We start from the raw sequence: 16,446 nt of genomic DNA, 5'->3' as shown, positions 1-16,446 counted from the left end.
TTTATGAAAATCATATATTCACCCTGCATACCATGAACACCCCTCTGCTGCAGCATTTGTCAGTCTTATCAATTCCACATGTCCTCAAACATTGCTAAATCTAAGTAAGTATGTATTCTTAGCATTTAACCTTTACCCATCGGTAGACCAATAATGTTATTATCATGCATTGTGTATTACTGTAGTACCTTGTGAAATTTATTCATCGTTTATATATTGATGTATAACAAAAATGTGTACATGCCGTTAATGTACGTCCTATGAGCCTGTGGCCTTTGACTTGAATGAATAAACATAAAAGGAGCACAGGTACATTTTGTACCAGTGCGAAAGCATCCATTTTCTGAAAGGTATAGTGTCTGCTTTTCTTGCTGAAACAAATCATCTAAATTACTGACACCTAATGTACATTGTGTGTAAGCGTTCCATGTCACAGTTTGTTGTTTCCAGTTCTTATTTACCCTTTTTACGGGCATTTATTTTGAGCTGCAATCGAAGTGAAAATAAAACGCAAAAGACACATACCGTAAAAAACACATACCGTTACTAAGCTTTTTGCTGTCTACAAAGGATTTTCTGAAAAGATCTCAAACTGCTCTTTTCCAATGGACCCCGTGCAAAATGGAGTATAAAATTCGAAATAGCAGTGAGTGAGCGAGTTTAGTTTTTCTCCGCTTTTAACAATATTCCAGCAATATCACGGTGGCGGACACGACAAATGGGCTTCACACATGGTACATATGTGGGGAATCGAACCCAGGTCTTCGGCGTGACGAGCGAACGCTTAAACCACTAAGTTACCCCACCGCCCTAATTTCAGTATGCACACTACAGTTTCCTGAAATGATTTATGAACCAGCAGTACTAAAAGTGGCATCTCTTGACAAGGCAAGACGTAAACGTTCAGACAGTGCATGATGGCTAGCATAACGCAGGGAACATTCCGTCCCAACATTGGTGCTAATTTGTATAGTCTGTCAACCCAACTTTTGGGACACCCCATTTGTGAAATATCTTCCAAATAACACCAACTGACCACATGCCATTAAGGCATATCTTAAAGGTCACATGCAACCAAAAATCAAACATAATTAAAACACAATTATCACTTATTCATGACATATACTAGTAATATACATTGCTGGTTATGAAAAAAACATATAAACAAAATTATAAGCGTACAATCGCAAATCAAAAGTGCAATATTGTGTACTTGGGTTTACTTCCCAAGAAACGAAGCAGCCGGCATACCGAACCCAGTCAGAGCAGGTGGGTGTGCACTCAAGTGTAACGGCTGGTTCATTTGCAGATGCCCTCACGGCTCATTGTGTGTGTATATATAGAGATGTTGGGTTTTGTAAATACATGCTCATTTTTTTGTGTATACCATTTTGCAATCAACAGACATCATAACAGGTCATGTGTTAAAGTATCACACCTGCCTGTCTGTGTAATAACATAATGACAGAGACCGAACTCGGGCCATAAATCAATGCGTTTTGTTTATGGTGTATAGCCTGATTGGTGTTAAGTTCAAATTGCATGTGATCGGTGATCGCAGTTGTGTATTGAATATTGTCATTAGAAGACAGGCAAGAAGACACACAGGTGTCAATAAAACAAGACATTGAGTTTTGTCTGTGACAACGACATATCTATATCACAGTTAGAAATTCTGTCAACGCTAAATAATGACATTGCTTTTAAGTATCGAACTGAGAAAGTGACTCGGTAAGAAAAACGTGTGGTGAAATAGACAAATGAAATTATATAAACAGTTTATTTACTGTCATAACATATAAAAAGCTCGCGCCTGTGAGATATCAACAAAACATTAGGAAATTAGCTCACACCAAAGCCTTCACCGAGTATTCACCGGACAGCCCGCTTCCAAGTTGCGCGAACCTATTTCACTGCGCACGTGCTATGAGCGCAGCCCAGCTGTTGAAACCAGTTTTCCCCAGAAAAGTCTGGGGAAAAAGTCTGGGGAAAATTAGTGAATCGTTTGAACTCCGATTTCGCGCGATTTTTTTCATCGCGTTATTTTTCAACTTTATAAGTTGAATTTGCATTTTTGATGATTTGTTTCGGTAAGTCCATACCGAAAGGTATCAGAATCTGCAAAGTTGTGCTTTACATTGCCTGTGACCTTTAATGATTCCCTTTGACGTAATAAGAAAAAATAGGTTTAACTTTGCTGGTCACTTGGGGAAAATGTTACTTAAGTAACTATCATTAAAATTTCTGTTTGTTTTGGTTTCAAGAGATGGGGTGCAGTCGCAGTAAACGTAACAGCTTACGGGTTAGGTCAGAACGCAATTCACGTGCATGACCCCGGGTCATCATTACAGGTGACGTGGAAGGACAGATTTGTTACCCTCTGGCTAGTTTCCCCATGTTAAGCAAAGATATGCAAACTTTGATCAACAATGTGTATAATTTCAAGAATGACGCCGGCAGAGGATATCCTTTACACTCTATCACCAAGTTTACTGAAAGGACAATGGCAGCATCATATTTAAAGCGTGACACACTCTTGTCAATGTTTTCGACAGGTGCTATAGGATGCAGCCATGGTGCCACATTTCGATCATTTTGTCAATCGTCAGATATTCATGGATGACAACGCTCGCCGTTTCGCCCTTTTAGAGAACAATTCCATCGAAACATTACCATGGTCCGTAAGGAGACCCGATATAAACCCCATTGAACATCTTTTGGATTATCAAAGACAAGTTCGAGATGGATCTCCTCCTGTTCAAAATGAAGCATTGAGGCCGACAGTATGAAGAATGGCAAATGAATTATATGCTAATAATACGATGCTCGATTGCCAATATGAGGAGGAGACTTCCACATGTTATAAGTGGGAGGGCTGGCTACACCTGATACTATGGTGGTCGCCTTTGGTGATTCATACAATCAGAACAACCATTGTTTGAAAACTGCGCCACAATTAGATTTTGGAGTGGTCATGGTGACCATACTTTCCAGCAATGTTGATGTTCACGTTTTTATGTATTCTTTTCAGATTGCAGTAAATTGTTATCATGTTACAGTTTCAGTTTTTGTTGAAATCAGAGTAAAATGTGTTACTGGTACCATTATATTTGGTTTTCAAAGCATAACATAATTATACAACAACACGTAGTGTTTTTTGCATTATCGTGCTCATGGATATAAACTGACCGGCAAACAAAGTATACAAGGTTTTCAAGAGGTCATTATCATTGACCCAGACTACCTAGACACACAAAACATAATACAGTGGTGTTAGCAACATCTGTACTCAACCTGAGCTAAATATCACACGCATACTACAGAAACACGTGGCGTCAGACATGCGCAAGTTCACTGGGGGTCCTGAAAACCAGTGTTTAATCACATAGCGGACAAGCTGGAACTGAATTACACACAAGGAATGTTCACTACCATCACTTTAGTATCCTGTATGTCCACCCCTTGCATCAATACAGGCATGCAGCCTCCTTCTAGCCAAAGACGTCAGAGGTCGGACAAGGTCACGTGATATGCGACGCCATTCGTCCTGGAGGGCTTGTGCAAGTTGCTGACTATTCTGTGGTGGGTTAGGGCGTTTCCGCACGTGTCTGTCTAGTGCATCCCACATGTGCTCGATCGGGGACATGTCTGGAGAACATGCTGGCCACTGTAGAACGTTCACGTTGTTCCTCTCATCGCTGCCAACGACAAACAACTCAAGCCCAACGCAATCTGTGACGTCTCAGGGTCAACACCTGTATGGTGTCACCGTGTATGGACTGACACGGTGATCAAGGGAATTCGACGCTGATGACGTTACCGTCAGGAAACGGTTTCTCAGGTGTAACGTCCTCAAATGCCGTTCTTCATCTGGTGTTATTACTCGCGGTCTCCCACTTCCTGGTCTGTCCTGTGTCTGACCCGTCTGCCTGTAACGTTGCAGCAGTCTAGAGACGGCTGCACAGGTGCAGTCGAAGGTTCTTGCAACGTTGGCGTGTGTCGACCCCATCTGGAGCATACCTATGGACCTCTCACGTTCAACTGCTGATAGGCGTGGCATATCTGTGGTGATCTTTTTTCAAACTGCATGAGTAACCTGTTCGCACACTAACTTTTATACCCTGAGTGCATGTGGAACTCTGACAGAGGCCCCAAATCTCGACGTTTTATTCACGACGTCCACGTGAATTTCACTGCAGGTATCAAATTGCTACGTTGGGGCGACATGTTTCAGTGTATAATTTACCTACAAAAATATTTCTTTAAGATTTGAGAAATGGTAACTTTTGGTATACTTTCTTTTGCTGGTCAGCTAATGTAGGACCTGGAATGGTCCCGAAACGTCGTGAGGGAAAAAAAAATGAAGTTTAATCCATAAAAAATATCTTGGACATCTATGTACAACTTCTAAATGCCACTGAAAAACATAAACCTACTGTGTTTGGAAATTAGATGAATGTTAGACCGAATTGATAGTCTCTAAATTTCATTTGAAGCCGAACGCGTAGCGTGAGGTTTCAAATGAATAATTTAGAGACTGTAGGCGCATGTAATCTTTTAGCGAAGTATCTTAGAAGTGGGTATCAGACAACAAAATACGAAAAACAACAAGCCCTGTCCATGATTATAAGCAATTCATGGGTCCAGGTAAGTTCACACTATTTAATAGCCATGACACCAGGTGTTCGCGAAAAGAGTCACCAGTAAACATGTCACAGTAAACATTTCTATTGCGACATGTCACCCACATACGTCGATTCAATAAAGTGAGATGTTCATATTACAAATCATTAACGGATAGCTATATTAATTGCTCTTTCACAACTTTTAAATTGTCTATGCATATAACATATTGCAGATTAATAAACTTTGAAACTTTGTTTTCCTTCCTGAAAATATTAACTCAGCGATTGACGTGAGGTGAGGTGAGGTGAGGTGAGGTGAGGTGAAATTGGGTTTAACGTCGTGCTGGAGAATATTTCGCTCATATGACGACGTGCATGCGTATGTATGTGTATGTGGGGCTGTTTGTACTAGCCCAGACTTAAGCTGGTTTTATATTGCTAGCTCACTGAGATACCACGCCGCAGTGCAGCATGAATACCCCACTCAGACACATTATACTGACTACGAGCCGACCAGTCCTTGTACCCATTAATGCCGAGCGCCAGGCAGGGACCAACAAGTACCATATTTTAACGTCTTTTGGTATGACGCGGCCGGGGATCGAACCCGCGACCTTCCGCTCTCCGGGCGGACGCTGTAACCACTACACCACGGAGGCGGTCTCTTTCGGGTATGAAAAGGGTTTTGGCGTTTCTATTGGACATCAACGTCACACTGGTAATCGTTTAGCTTAATGATGTAAGAACTGTTCGCGAATCGATTAAGAACATCTATTAATCATGTAAACTGAATGGTTTATGTATCTCATTATTGTTAATATGCTCTTTTCAACAGTGGGGAACTTCATTTTTAATTAACGATTGAAAAAAACATTTGGGAGCTATATCGGAGTAGGTCAATGTTGATATGATAATAATGAATGTTTTGAGAGTGCATCACCAATTGCACGTGTATGATGTGAAGCTTGCATCTGTACGATTTCTATTTTCAAACCAAATATAACGGCTAGAAACAAACTGTAACAACTTTGTGATGCAAGATGATTGTCAACATAAATGGTCTACGTGTAGACGCACGTGTATGGGGCTACTACGTTGTGCACTTGTACCCATGCGTTGTGTTTAGGGGTGGTGATATAGAGAAATGGTGGTGCGTTCAATGGATGTCTGTCTTTGAAAAGTTTGTTAATTAACGCTATACTCCCTATCCAAATTGAAAGTTCAGGTTCCCCTACATTTTTGGAAGGGTATATTATTTTAGTAATAAATAAAATCAATATCATTATTGTTACGGTTTACAAATAACCGTGACAAAAAGTCTCGTGAATCCACTTCAAACCAGCAAAACAGTACACAAAAGGAGTCTATAATATCCAATTGTATATTGAATAAAAACAAGTTACAAAGAATGACAGTACAGATTTCCAATACAATACAATTGAGTCACAAATCTAAAATATTGGATCAAAATTTAAAATATTAACTCGCCAAAGTCTTGGTATTTCCGGTAAAGACAGATGTACAGATTGACGATTGTTGACAGCTGTTGAACGTTCAATGTAGACGAGGCCTCGAGTGGTTGATCTTGAAACGCTGAAGTTAGCAGACCGCTTATATACCTATTATACAGGTCCAGAAAACATTACAGTAGCGAAAACTACGCCACAACACAAACATCGAAGCGCTTCTCGGCCCTTCGCCGGAAGCAGCACAAAGGGAGGTAGCTCTAACACCTCAGCTTACTCTCATAACAGGTGAAATTACATAGCCAAGTTGAAGATGCGGGTTCAAATCCACACTCAGCGCTTTAAACTTTTGTGACCCATTATAGCTAAAAGTTAATTAATGTGACATAATTAACAAAAACACATCTTCATAACACTCTATCCCTTAAGGAAAAGAAAGTTTCGCGTTCTATTACAATCATAGTAAGATGATTAAACTGTAAAACATCTTGCAAAATCACCATAATATAATGCAGAAAAAAACATACAGCTTCATACAGTCATTATGCATTTACAGTCTGGAAAGTGCATCAGCACAAACATTGTCTGCCTTTAATATGCCTAATCACAACCCTTGCAAAGTCAAAATCCACCTCAAGTCTTTCATTCTTGTTCTTCATTTTGTCAATTGTCAAAAACGTGAATTGTAGATGTAGTGGTACCTAGGTACACTTCAAAATGATGCAAAGCTAGCAAAAAACCTACTGTCTCTTTCTCAATCGTAGAATAATTTCTTTCATGCTTGAACCCATGAGGATCCGGGTTAGAATTGATCTTTAGTAACCTATGCTCGTCGTAAGAGGCGAGTAACGGGATCGGGTGGTCAGGCTCGCTGACAATTGCGTAGATCGATGCTCATACTGCTGATCACTGGATTGTCTGGTCCACACTCGATTATTTATAGACCGTCTCGATATAGCTGAAATATTGCTGAGTGCGGCGTAAAATTAAACTCACTGACTCACGCTTTGATGCTTGTCAACTTCTGATCACTGTGGATGATCAATTCCAGAATCAATTCTTATCAACCTGGATGATCAATTCCTAAATCACACCCTTGAATCAGGACACCACCTGCACCTACATCACTTGCATCAATTTGTGTTTCAAATGCTTTCTAAAAATGTGGTGATGTTCATAAGTTTGGCTTTGACTCTTTCAAATGCAGTCTGACAACTGCTATCCCACTGGAATTTTACCTTTTTCCCGAAAAGGCTGGTACGTGGTGATACTGGAGAGGATACTGATTACCAGACTCAGTGGTAGTGGACGAACACAATCAATGATAACTCTACGGAAAGGTTCCTTAACAGCCGGAATAGGTTTTAAAGGAGCGGTAGGAATTTTCTGATTTGGTTTTCCAACAATTTCACATGCACGACAGGTCTTGCAAAACTCCAAATCTTGTCACAAACTGGGCCAAAAGAAATGTGCCAACATTTTGTCACAGGTTTTGTTTACGCCCAAATGACCTGCCATGGGACTTTCATGTGCTAATGAAAGTACTTTATTTCGAAATAATTTTGGTACCACAATTTAATTATTATACAATTTCCATTCATCCTCTGCGGGAAGGTCTGGCGACCTATATTTCCTCCTCATCATCCTTGAAATGATTACAAACTGGAACCTTGCTAACCTCCTCAAAACAAACAGCCTTACTAGCCAATTTCTGCAACTCAACATCCTCACCCTGTGCACTAATAAGCTGCTCTCTAGAAAGAATGTGATCACCACCTGACAAACTATCATACTTATCAAGAAGACCTGCAGAGTTACTACCTTTTGAAGATAAGTCATCAGCCTCTACCCCATAAAAAGAATGATCCATGAAAGTACCTAACAAATCATAAATGGAATCATTCGGCAATAAAGTCTTGGAAGAAATTCATTTCGACATCGAACGAGTCACTGCGCTAGAATGAAGAATAGCCGGAAAAATCATTCTCCAACCTTTCTGTACTAACTGAACTCTCCGGAGAAACAGTGACAATAGGATCAGCGCCAACTTTGGCTCCCATAACATCATTACAGATCATCAAATCGACACACGGAACTTGGTGAGAGTCAAGAACACCAACTCTTTGTATAATATTCCATGGAAATATACCGTAGGGTTACCAATAGGTTAAAGGGTTCCCTAGCCCGCTTCAAGACGTCGGCCTTTCTTCAGTGACCTGCAATGGGTATGCATATGCAGTGTCTCTGAACCGACCAGGTTCATCGCCACGTTAAGTCTCTGTCTAACTGCACACATGACGTGTACGTGTGCTTGCGTTTGTGAGTGCCTGCGGGGGGGATGTTTTGATTACTTTGTCTGTGTTTTGATTTTGGTACCCTTTTCGCATTATCTCGCTGATGTTCTTGCGGCCACACTGAGGCACTCTCTACATGCACAGAACTGGACACGTATGTACGTACGTGTACGTGTACGTGTGTGTGTGTGGGGGGGCGGAATCCAGGAACTTTGCCCACTAGGAACTCTGCTCACCACACTTTCTTCAGGGGAGGACCTTTGCCCACAATGTAAATTTTTGCCTACCTTAATACTACACACTCACCTTAATGCTCACACTGCTCAGGATGTATAAACTGACGGGCAAAAGAAAGTATAGGCCCACTTTCATTATCAACAAAACAAAGACAAAAGAAGATATTTCAGTGCAATTTATCTTAGGCAATCCACATTTGTCTCTCATCTCCAAACTGGTGCTGATGAGGGATGGGCTGGCGAAAAAAAAGAAACAAAAACAAGTCTAGTTTGCCATCTTCTTTTTAAACTGGTCCACTACAGTACCCAGACCATTAAAAGAGGTTTTTCTTACTGTGAGAATCCTTTTTTCTCAATTTTAGACAGTTCAAATGCTACAAACCTTTAATATAGTATGCTTAAATGTCACATTGGATCAGAATAAAACAACAAAGTCAGTTCTTAAAAACTGCCACTTTGTTTACTTTTGGAGAGATTTATCGCGTTTTGAAGGGTTTGTTTTGCCACGGGTCAAAGGCTGTCGTCCACTGGTAGCACACTAGCTGGCTGCAGGTCCACAGGACTGCTGTGAACTTATTATGAAGGCCATCTGTAGACACCATCATCTACAGAAGATTTTAAATTCAGAAATAACATCTAAAATATACCAAGTCAAGTGAGGTATTATTTTAATCTCATACGTCCAAATACTGTAAAAATTGAACCTTACAAACATTTGTTATCCTAATACTAGTGTTTCTTCATTTTACTGTTGTTTATACTATAATTGTTTCGCATGTACATTTGTAACATATAATCTATGACATATTTTACAGCACATTTTTATATCTGAATTATTTAAGTTCCAATGTGTGCTCAATGATGATGCAAAACTAATTCCCAATGAGAGTAATGAAGCTTTTCTTTCTCTGTCATTAATACCCTAAACTATCAGAAACTTGTTAACATAAACTTATAAACAAACTTTTTAGTGTAAATTTATTGTTCAAAGTAGCAATTACCTTAAACTGTCCACAAACTTGTAGATACTTGACAGTGGTTTTGGAAAATGTACGTTAAACAAACTACTCTCCTGATAGTAGGGACAGAACAGCTCTTGAAATGTGTGCATGCAAACAAATACAGAAGATTGAATCATGAATCTTATTTGTTGATACATGAGAAAATCCTTTTAAAAAGACTCAGTCTAAATTTATTATTTGAATCTGCGATAATAAACACACCTCAGGATCCCCACCAGACACACACTGGTGGGAAGAAGAGCTCACATGAGAAGTACTGGAATTCAACATGGCTGTCGCAAGAGAGGTTCCTCCTAACCACTATCTCGTCTTCATATTCATGTAGTCTGGAGAGAGGGGTGATCTGTAGGTGTAGAGGATATCCTGTTAAAAGGTAAATCAAGTTAAAGGTTTTACATAACAATTTTCAAAAGATTTTGAGGGATTGCCTTAATTAATGAGAAGCAATTGAAACATTACTTTAATTATTAAGACACATTCAGGAAAATAATGAAGTCACCATACTTGTTAAGTCTATGAAAATAGTCATGATCCTGACAGAGCCTGGTTTTAGATGTTTAAAACTCTCAATAGTGCTGATGATATTAAAATGCATTGGCACTGGCTGTTAAATACTGATACACCACTCTCTTAATCACATCTAAAAGAAACTTATAGATGACCCTTGGTTTCTTCCAAAAACTGCATTCAACTACTCGTCCGGATGGAATTTAAAAAATTGCTGTCTTCATTTGTACTTAATATTTTGATATCAATTATTTATGATATGTCACATTACTACTAATAAATCCCATGCAAGTGCATGTTAAGAAATATACAATGTGAAGGCCACTATTGGTTATGTGATAAAAAGATAAATGAATTTGTATTTAACAGAAAATAGCATTCCTAATAGGACTCCAACTCTCACTATATATAGTACAAACAATGACGAAATTGTTAACTGAGAAAGGTTAGAAATAGTTAGGCTAAAAAACTATGAAATACGTATCATATTACCTTTATCTCACCCATGTCACAAAGAACTCTACTTCGATTCTATATGCATTAAAAGCGACATATGCAGTTGAAAAAAGAGCTGTGCATATATTTTTACTGTCAATAAATTCAATTGCACCCCTGCATATTCCACAGTTTACAGCCAATCATGTTTACATAGATACAGTCAAAAAATGTTAAGACAAATGCCGAGATTAGGACGAAAAGGACTCAATTTGTTCAATTGACATTAACAAGTTAAAAATAACACTTCTTTAGACTTTTCTGGTATGTAGAGTTTTAAACTAAACAGTTTAAAGTAATATTTTATTTTAATTATAATATTGTTGAATAATATTTGATTTCTTATCAAAAAGTAATCAAAATAGACCCATCAAAAGCCAGACAAATATATTTCCAAGACAAAAGAGAAGACTGTGTGCATTTGAAAATGGGATGAAGAAGGTATTAAAAGCATACATGTATATGACAGGCACAGGTGTGTATGTTTTAGGACAGGGCAAATTGAAATTTAACAACTTACAAATCAACACATTATAATCCCAACTGAAAGCCATGAAAACATGCACAATGGTTTTGTTATGCATTGTTTAATCAAATAATAACCAGGTTGAAAACAGTTATCAATGGTAAGATCATTAATCAAATCCTAGTTAAAGCAACATATTATTATTCAAAATACTTGAATGATAACTGAAAGAATACTTGACAAGTCAATACCATACACAAAACTGGTAGCCTTGAGTTTTCAAAACGTTTAAGATGACAATAAGGTCCTATATTTACAATCAAAATGTTAATCGAATTATGTAATATTTGACATTTTATTAATGTTGACTAAAACAGACGATATAAAACTGTACCCATTTTGTCAACAATCGAAAACTCTGCACACTACTATTTATCAAACATTTTTTGGGTCGTGAATGAGCGATGCCTACATGCCGTTGCGTGGAGAATAAGTGATGCTGGTCAGCCAATCAAAATCGAGTAACAGATTTTAATAGATAGGGGGAATTAGTAATTGTAATTCCAGGTGTAGATCTAACACTGCCGGGTTCTCGTGGCATATCCTCGACTGAGGTTGCACTACCAGATCTAACTGGCGTGGAAGCGCTATCGGTGGAGTCACTGGGAGCTCAAGTAGGTCGAAACGACGGTTGAGCGGACCATCTCGGAGCTATGAGAGTGAGATCTGAACTTTCCATTTCCCCTAAATGTGCTGAGCTATTAAGTGACCTTTCAGCTCTCTCATTTTGTTGAGAACTATGAGCGTTCTCTGACAGTGTTCTAGAAGTTCGAGAGAGCGTGTGCCGCCCTTCTTGTTTATATGCGCGGCAACAGTTGTCCACAGTAACTGTTGTCGGTGCGAAGGAGAGTCATTTTACTTAACTTCAACTGATTCGTGACCTTAGATCTACCCACAGGACCACTCACCACTACACTAACTAACTAAAATGGTAAGATGTATTAGAATGACCTTAAACTGTTAAAGTGCTCATTATTTTTTACTCTATCAGTGTGCTATGTTATATGCTCTTTCTGTGTTGTTTAATACTTAATCACGTCACTTCGGTTATGTGACCGAGTGCAAATAGTTCCGGCAGCACGCGATGTTATTACATAATGTGTAATAACATTGTATGTTTATTAAATGGTGATATCTTCAAGCGGTGACTAATAAGAATACAATATTAATGATTATCTACATTAAAGGAGAAAAAGGTTTTACTTTTCTCACACAAAATACAAATTTAGAACTATTCTTGGACGCTGTTTTGTGAATAATCCATCACTCACCATATGACATTTTTGCGCAAAGTCACATTTCCGATCTTTATCGATAATCGATTGATATTTAGTTAACGATTATCGACCTCTACGAACTATATCGACCCTGTGTAAATACTTTTTGAAGCAAATTGTGTTTGCCGGGTGCCTACTGGTAGAGCAAGAAATGACTGTCCACGGAGAATGTGTATTTAATGCTAAATAGGTGTTTCTGTAAGCACGAAGAGCATCCTGTTCAAAATCGTACCTTTTCTACAAACAACTTCTCACACAAGATCCCACATATGGATTGCTTTCATTGTTCATTTTATCTGAATTAGACACTCTTTATGTCAGGGAATTAATATACAGGGAACCTGGGATATAGTGACCAGTTTGTTTGGAACTATGTGAGGACTACGTCATTGAACAAGGAAAACACCCCTTTTTTATTGAAATGCAAAAATCATAATCCTTTATACATGCTATTGGATGTAAAGCTGTGTATTAAGGAACAAAACCCAGCTTTCCTATGTTGGAAACGTCTTTTCACAAATTCCCCGTGAAGATCCGGGTTAGAATTGGTCCTCAGTAACCCATGCTTGTCCTTAGAGGCGGCTAACGGGATCGGGTAGCCAGGCTCGCTGACTTGGTTGACACATGTCATCGTATCCCAACTGCGTAGATAGATGCTCATGCTGTTGATCACTGGATTGTCTGGTCCAGACTCGATTGCTTACAGACCGCCGTCATATAGCTGGAATATTGCTGTGGCGTTAAACAACAGACAAACAAACCGTAACTGACCAAAACAATATTGTTACTATTGACGATCATAGTAAGTATTCTTCCGTGTGTCGTACACATGGTAACATAATAAACTGGGACTCTTACAGGGGCCAGACGCGTTGGATGCAGTCACTTACACGGCGCGTGGACGTTGACTATAAACAAACCATTCACATGTTGCAAATCGACGCGAGGCTGGTTTTCAGGGCTAACTGTGGGTGTCATCAGAAGTGACCTGTCGTTAGCAGGTTCGACGCCGGGCGCTTGGAACCCGGAGTTAGCACGATTAACGGCAATTATCCACGCTGCAGGTACTTGTCATGTTACGTAAATCGACCACAAGGTATTGTTGTTACTATGGATTGAAAGCCCTGTGTCTCAGCTGTCACGTCATGTGCAAAACGTGCGTATGTCGTCACGTTTTCTAACCTTAAAGCCACCCGAAACTAAGCCCCATGCGATCATGATCAATATTTATCCTGAATACGATGTTTCCGATTATTGATCATTTCAACAAGACCTTTTTGTAACTCCATGATCACAAGTTTCTGGCAGCGGGTCTTCTGCAAGTCTGCCTCTGTGATAAGGAGCGCATGTGTATACAGGAACACTGAGTTTCTGGAAGCGGGTCTTCTTCAAGTCTGCCTCTGTGATAAGGAGTGCATGTGTATACAGGAACACTGAGTTTCTGGTAGAGGATCTTCGGCAAGTCTACCTCTGTGATAAGGAGTGCGTGTGTATACAGGAACACTGAGTTTCTAGCAGCGGGTCTTCTGCAAGTCTACCTCTGTGATAAGGAGTGCATGTGTATACAGGAACACAGAGTTTCTGGAAGCGGGTCTTCTGCAAGTCTGCCTCTGTGATAAGGAGTGCATGTGTATACAGGAACACAGAGTTTCTGGAAGCGGGTCTTCTGCAAGTCTGCCTCTGTGATAAGGAGTGCATGTGTATACAGGAACACAGAGTTTCTAGCAGTGGGTCTTCTGCAAGTCTGCCTCTGTGATAAGGAGTGCAGGTGTATACAGGAACACCGAGTTTCTGGTAGAGGATCTTCGGCAAGTCTGCCTCTGTGATAAGGAGTGCATGTATACAGGAACACTGAGTTTCTGGTAGAGGATCTTCGGCAAGTCTGCCTCTGTGATAAGGAGTGCATGTGTATACAGGAACACAGAGTTTCTGGCAGAGGATCTTCGGCAAGTCTGCCTCTGTGATAAGGAGTGCATGTGTATACAGGAACACAGAGTTTCTGGTAGAGGATCTTCGGCAAGTCTGCCTCTGTGATAAGGAGTGCATGTGTATACAGGAACAATGAGTTTCTGGTAGAGGATCTTCGGCAAATCTACCTCTGTGATAAGGAGTGCGTGTGTATACAGGAACACTGAGTTTCTGGAAGCGGGTCTTCTGCAAGTCTGCCTCTGTGATAAGGAGTGCATGTGTATACAGGAACACTGAGTTTCTGGTAGAGGATCTTCGGCAAGTCTACCTCTGTGATAAGGAGTGCGTGTGTATACAGGAACACTGAGTTTCTAGCAGCGGGTCTTCTGCAAGTCTACCTCTGTGATAAGGAGTGCATGTGTATACAGGAACACAGAGTTTCTGGAAGCGGGTCTTCTGCAAGTCTGCCTCTGTGATAAGGAGTGCATGTGTATACAGGAACACTGAGTTTCTGGTAGAGGGTATTCGGCAAGCCTGCCTCTGTGATAAGGAGTGCATGTGTATACAGGAACACAGAGTTTCTGGAAGCGGGTCTTCTGCAAGTCTGCCTCTGTGATAAGGAGTGCATGTGTATACAGGAACACTGAGTTTCTAGCAGTGGGTCTTCTGCAAGTCTGCCTCTGTGATAAGGAGTGCATGTGTATACAGGAACACCGAGTTTCTGGTAGAGGATCTTCTGCAAGTCTGCCTCTGTGATAAGGAGTGCATGTATATATAGGGACACTGAGTTTCTGGTAGAGGGTATTCGGCAAGCCTGCCTCTGTGATAAGGAGTGCATGTGTATACAGGAACAATGAGTTTCTGGTAGAGGATCTTCGGCAAATCTACCTCTGTGATAAGGAGTGCATGTGTATACAGGAACACAGAGTTTCTGGTAGAGGATCTTCGGCACGTTTACCTCTGTGATAAGGTATGCATGTGTATACAGGAACACTGAGTTTCTGGCAGCGGGTTTTCTGCAAGTCTGCCTCTGTGATAAGGAGTGCATGTGTATACAGGAACACAGAGTTTCTGGAAGCGGGTCTTCTGCAAGTCTGCCTCTGTGATAAGGAGTGCATGTGTATACAGGAACACTGAGTTTCTGGTAGAGGATATTCGGGTTTGCTGCCTCTGTGATAAGGGGTGCATGTGTATACAGGGACACTGAGTTTCTGGTAGAGGATATTCGGCAAGTCTGCCTCTGTGATAAGGAGTGCATGTGTATACAGGAACACAGAGTTTCTGGCAGCGGGTCTTCTGCAAGTCTGCCTCTGTGATAAGGAGTACAGGTGTATGCAGGAACACTGAGTTTCTGGTAGAGGATCTTCGGCAAGTCTGCCTCTGTGATAAGGAGTGCATGTGTATACAGGAACACAGAGTTTCTGGAAGCTGGTCTTCTGCAAGTCTGCCTCTGTGATAAGGAGTGCATGTGTATACAGGAACACTGAGTTTCTAGCAGTGGGTCTTCTGCAAGTCTGCCTCTGTGATAAGGAGTGCAGGTGTATACAGGAACACCGAGTTTCTGGTAGAGGATCTTCTGCAAGTCTGCCTCTGTGATACGGAGTGCATGTATATATAGGGACACTGAGTTTCTGGTAGAGGGTATTCGGCAAGCCTGCCTCGGTGATAAGGAGTGCATGTGTATACAGGAACAATGAGTTTCTGGTAGAGGATCTTCGGCAAATCTACCTCTGTGATAAGGAGTGCATGTGTATACAGGAACACAGAGTTTCTGGTAGAGGATCTTCGGCAAGTTTACCTCTGTGATAAGGAATGCATGTGTATACAGGAACACTGAGTTTCTGGCAGCGGGTTTTCTGCAAGTCTGCCTCTGTGATAAGGAGTGCATGTGTATACAGGAACACAGAGTTTCTGGAAGCGGGTCTTCTGCAAGTCTGCCTCTGTGATAAGGAGTGCATGTGTATACAGGAACACTGAGTTTCTGGTAGAGGATATTCGGGTTTGCTGCCTCTGTGATAAGGGGTGCATGTGTATACAGGGACACTGAGTTTCTGGTAGAGGATATTCGGCAAGTCTGCCTCTGTGATAAG

The sequence above is a fragment of the Haliotis rubra genome, unplaced genomic scaffold, assembly GCF_003918875.1.
Source record: "Haliotis rubra isolate DU_JTF1 unplaced genomic scaffold, ASM391887v1 Scf338, whole genome shotgun sequence".
In the NCBI taxonomy this organism is placed as follows: domain Eukaryota; kingdom Metazoa; phylum Mollusca; class Gastropoda; order Lepetellida; family Haliotidae; genus Haliotis; species Haliotis rubra.
The sequence above is the reverse complement of the archived record's forward strand: the minus strand, read 5'-3'. Positions refer to the sequence as shown.